The following is a 6,000-nucleotide window of genomic DNA, read 5'->3' as shown; positions in this document are numbered from 1 at the left end:
AGTCTGAAAGCACGTGAATATTTCGCATTAAGTGCGTTGATATCATTCGAACCAGGTGGCAAATATCTGAATTTCCCTCGTGGGAGGAGTAGGTAACTATTACTATTATTATTAATTCTAATTTCAAACTTGCTTTCAGTAAAATGGAGCTGCTCAGTGGCAGTATAGTGACTCAGCATGTTTTTAAATGTTTTTATTTCTCCAAAAATTATGTTTTAGCAAATTCCACATAAAAAAGGCGGAACCAGGATGGGACAAGGCAGATAGAGCCTGCTGGTTGGTCAGTCAGGGACCAATCAGAAGGCTAACAAAGGGTGAATTAGGTTCAGGGGTTAGAGTTGGAGTTAGACCAGATTTATACTTTAAATACACCAATTAAAGACACCATAGCACAGCTGTGTGCTATGGTGTCATGCACTGACAATTAGCCGATATTTGTGAGCTCGTATTATTTTATTATAAGCTATTTTCAGAGGTTTAGGGTTAAAAAGTGGCATTCATAAAATTGCCGTCCTAATGTTGTCCTCACGAGTAAAGTAGTGCAAACTCTCAGAGGCGTCAATTGGGTATGGCAGCTGCCATACCTTGGCTACAGGGGAAAATTAAAAGTACTTAAGTTCATCATGCCTGTTGCTAAGGTATGGCAACATGACTGGTGTCTTGCACGTACGCGAAGGCGCGCGTGCAAGACACCAGTCATGTTGCCATACCTTAGCTTTTGCTGAACTGATGCCACTGCAAACTCTGTCTTTCTCTAGGATGCTGCTCTACATTTGGGCTTGGCTGTTGGGGAGGGGGGGTGGGGGGGTGCAACAGGAGAAAAACAAAACAAATGGAGGCGAGAGGAGGGGTGGCGGTGTGGTGCGGTGCGGTGCAGTGCGGGGGGTTCTGGGTAATGTGCTGGTCACTCCACTAATTGAGCTACCGCAGCACTTCTCAAGACGCTGCTCTACAAGGAGATTGGATGGATTGATACGGATGCACACTCCCACACACACGCGCACACACGCACACACACGCGCACGCACGCACACACACACACGTATGTATTACTATACTTGTGAGGACATTGACATTTTAATACAGCGATTTTATGAATGTTGTGCCTTTTTTATTGTCGTATTTTTTACCCTACCTCTGAAGCCGAAAATAGACGATCTACATGCAGCAGTGTGCTCATAACTCCAAGCCTAACCTCTATAGATCCTAACCCTAACCTCTGCCCGGATATTTTCCTAATCCTAAACATATTTTCAGTGGATGTTTTACTTACTGTAAGTAAAAGTATCAATACTGCAATATACTGTAGAAATAGTATTGGAATCAACAGTGTACTTAAAGCACCAGCATAAAAGTACTCAGGCAGAGAGTGTCCTATTTCAAGTTCTCAAAATTTGAGAACTTTTCAATTTTCAAAAGATTTCTATAAATGTAATGTATAGAAATCTTTTGAAAATAGCATACTGTATCTACAAGCTTGTAGATTTATCTATTATATATTTATCGATTTATCTAATATTATCTATTTATCGATTTTTTTAAATCTATTTTCAAATGGTTGAAATGTATATAGGGCTGAAGTGGTTAATGTAAGTTTTGTGACAATAATCAAAATCTACAAAGTAACTCTTAACTGAAGTTTTCAAATAAATGTAGTGGAATAAAAGTACAATATTTGTATCCGCCATGTAGTGGAGTAAAAGCACCGTAGAAGTAGTGGAATTTGGAAATACAAGTAAAGTGCAAATACCTCAAAATGTAACATAAGTACAGTACTTAAGCACATGTACTCAGTTACTTTACACATATTTTACGCATATCTTAAACACAACCATGTGCCTTGTGAAGACCTGGACAATATGAGTACCTGAGACGAATAACAGTATAAGTCCATATTTGAATTTCTTTGAATATATATATTTTTGGATTTACCAGACTGTAAACCACAAACTAGTAATTTTGAATCTGTTAAATTGTTAATGCACTCCCCCCTCATTTTGTTGAATAGTCGTTTTTAATGTTATCTGCTCCCTTTCTCTGCTGAATATTGCTTGTAGGGACTTATACTGTTGTTCAACAAACTGCTGGAGATATACTGTTTTTCCACTTTCCATAAGTATTATGTCTTATAATTCCTAATATATATGAGTTAAGTAAAAAAATCTAACTCAACAAAATCAGGGTGGAGTGCATTAAGACTTTAAGAAATTAAAAACTTCTAGTTTGTGGTTTACAGTCTGGTAAATCAAAAAAATGTCTTTATCCAAAATTTTAAAATACGGACTTAGACTGTTATTCGTCTCAGGTACTCAGTGTTGTCCTCACAAGCTCACAATATTGTCTATTTCTGAACTTGGTGCTCACAAGTATAGTACACGCACGCACGCACGCACACACAAAGCGAGAGAGAATTAGAGAGAGCCTACATGCACACACTGGGCGGAAATGCCTCAGACAAACAAGCTTTCATCTGCATGTTGTCTTTGGCAAATTCGATTAGGTTCTGCCCAGGCGAAAGAGCAGAGATGGTGGACGGCTCTTAAAAGCTTCGAGACAACCGGATAGCCTCACCAAAACACAGTGGTTGACGCTATACTGTAAAAAGTCAAGTAAAGGTACATTTACTTGTTAATATCAATTCATTACTGCCTTGCAATTTAGAACATAAAAAAAGAGAGAAATGTGAAAGGTTCATTAATAGTGAAAATAGCAGATCCACAAGCTCACATCTCATTCCACTTTCTGCATAAGGAACCTCACATCTACGGTAATTATTTTTCAGTGTTCCGACCATTTGCTGGGAGTAGTTAGCCTGTGCCTCTGCTTTTGATACATAGTGCAGACTGATATGTTACATATTTATCACTATTTAATCATGTAAAAAAACATGCATGTTAACTATATGCCTGTTATGGGATTTTTTTATTTTTTTTTTCAAACTAGGGGAACTATGGGAACTATTTTGTACCCATATATGGAGCGGACTGATTTGTTTGCGCCTGATGCCATCACGACATAATGAGGTTAGACAACACACTCCATATTTGGGTGTAGCTGCATTGGGAACTCCTTATATGGTTATGGCAGAGTAATAGTGACACGAGCGTACCCACGGCCGGTCCTCCGTTAAGCCAATAGGATGCTTAAAAATAAAGTTGAACCTTTAAAATCACTGTAGAGAAATGTTTAAGAGTCGCATGTGTAGTGATGCGCGGAAGCGGGGATTGAACCCGGGACTCCCACTCGCCAGTCCAACGCACAACCAGTCGTGCTAATAGGGCCGAGCCCGATTAGCAGGGCTGTTGTCGCTGGTTCATGGCTGGTACTAACTGTGGGGGCTACAATCACCCCCCTGATCTTTGGAGCGCGCCCTCGCGCTTCACACTTCACGCCGCGGACCGCCGCACACGACGTGGACCTGTCCCTCACGCGAGGATATCACGCTCCTCACCCTGCCGACAACGCCAGATTGTAGTGAGACGCGGAAGCGGAGATTGAACCCGGGACTCCCACTCGCCAGTCCAACGCACAACCAGTCGTGCTAATAGGGCTGAGCCCGATTAGCAGGGCTGTTGTCGCTGGTTCATGGCTGGTACTAACTGTGGGGGCTACACATGGATGCCGACTACCATACAAGTCAACAGAAGAACAAGAGAGCATAATGGTTTGAGAGAGAGCAAAAAAATCCAAACCTTCCCCATTTGTGCAAAAGCAAATAAATCTCTGTATTGTTGCTATTAATCTCATGTCAGACAGCAATAGCTCTGCCTTCATCCGGAGAGAGTTGAGCAGGCCCATACTTTGCACCGTGGCTTTGCATCTCAATGCTGACAATCCTCTGCTAACAGCAGCGCCTCTCAGATTAGTGCCCTGCTTAGGACTTCTTAATGACAGCCCAAGGCGCTGCTTTCCTTATGTCAAGGAGGAAGGCTACTCTGCATTCTTTCTGTCTACTACCACCCACACACGCAGTGAAAGCAGCCTTTGAAAATTGGTAACACCTCAAACTCATATCCCCTGACATTGTACATACTAAGTAAAAGTAGGCTACATTTTTAGTGGGCAATGTATGATACACATACACATTATAGTGTTCACGTGACTTCTAGTAAGATGTTGGAAATGTTGGGTTCTGTTGTGTAATCAGGTATCACATGAAACAGAAAATGGAAAGTAAGCAAATCTCACTTTGCTTACTTTCTTACTTTGCTTACTTTCAGGGGTCTTCAGCAGGGGGTCCGGGACCCCTAGGGGTCCTCAGAGTTACTTCAGGGGGTCCTCCAAATCTTTGTGTGATACAAACCTTTTTTATATTAACCACTTGAACCCTAATGTCAATATTCAGAGAACTTTAGCCAAAAATAGCAGGTCTACAAGCTCACAACGCCTCACGCACGCTGTGAGGCGTTGTGAGCTTGTAGATCGTCTATTTTCGGCTAAGAGGTTTGGTGTAGAGTGGAAAAAAGAGCACACTAAGTACAGAGTGAAAGGTCAAGTTTATTAAGTATTGACGGTTCAAGTGGTTTCATATCTGATAACACAAATTAACATGAATCCAAAATACACGGATGATTGTGCTGTCAAACGATTCAACTATAAGGAATCTGGGGGTCCCTGCTTCATCCCTCTCTCAGGACCAAGGGGTCCTTGGCCTGAAAAGGTTGAAGACCCCTCGTTGACCAAGCAAGTGAAACATTTCTTGTCCAATGACTTTTCATTTTAGCCAATTAGTATACTGTCTATGAAGCATTGCTTTATTGCCCAAGGCCCTGAACCAGGAATCGCATGAATGGAAAACATTTGTGCAGCTCCATCAAATAATGAACAACAACACAGTTCTCAAAAAGCTGCAATTTTAAGTCTGCTAGAATAGAATGAACATGTGCTTTGAAGTTCAATTGTATACGGTACATATTTTCATCCCTGGGTTTCAAGTAACTCCCCATGTGTCCTTTGCCGTGACTGATAGTGTTGTTACGACTGTCAGGTCGCAGTTACTATCAAAACCTCCACCGGCTGTCAGTCTGTCGTCTGTCTGTCATGTCACGTCACGCCACGTCACACTTTTCCCCTATCCATGCCAAAAACATAACATTTCTATAGCAAGTCATGGTAGCCATCTTACAAAGAACGTTGCCTCTCTTCAACTAATGGCTCCTCTCAAAGCCTGTGCTTTGTGTGACAATATCATGTTCAATTTAACACTATTATTCTTTAATATCACAATCCAAATCATATCCGTGATGTTAACTGGAGCGTAGAGCAAATGGCATATGGAGAACGGAGATGCAAGGTGTCAGATCCTGCATGGAAACATCTAAAGTACCGTGAATAGATACTCACTGAATAATACTGACCTAATTCCCATATATTGCACAGACCAAGCCTATTAATATAACCAGTTTAATCCCAATAGTCACATAATTATTATATTATTATTATACTAGTCCTTACCCGTAGGCCTTCTTCTCCTCCTCTTCTCCTCTCCTCCTCCTCCTCCTCCTCCACCTCTCCTCACCTCCTCCTCTCCTCCTCCTCTTATCAGACAGACAGACATCAGACAGACAGACATTCGGTCGTTTAATAGTTAGCTCTTATATTATTATATCCTAAACCAGGGGTCTTCAACAGGGGGTCCGGGACCCCTAGGGGGTCCCCAGAGTTACTACAGGGGGTCCTCCAAATCTTTGTGTGACAGAAACCTTTTTCTTCTTTTTTTATATTAACCACTTGAACCCTAGTGTCCTTATTCTGAGAACTTTAGCCAAAATAGCAGATCTACAAGCTCACAACGCCTCGCGCTGCGAGGCGTTGTGAGCTTGTAGATCGGCTATTTTTGGCAAAGACCTTTGGTGTAGAGGGGGAAAAGAGCAGACTAAGTAGGCCTACAGTGTGAAAGATCAAGTTTATTAAGTATTGAAGGTTCAAGTGTTAAATATCTGAAAACACAAATTGACATGAATCCAAAATACACTGATGATCGATCGCGCTGTCAAACAA

Source organism: Nannobrachium achirus (assembly GCF_963921795.1).
Source record: "Nannobrachium achirus genome assembly, chromosome: 14".
Lineage (NCBI taxonomy): Eukaryota > Metazoa > Chordata > Actinopteri > Myctophiformes > Myctophidae > Nannobrachium > Nannobrachium achirus.
Note: the sequence above shows the minus strand (reverse complement) of the source record.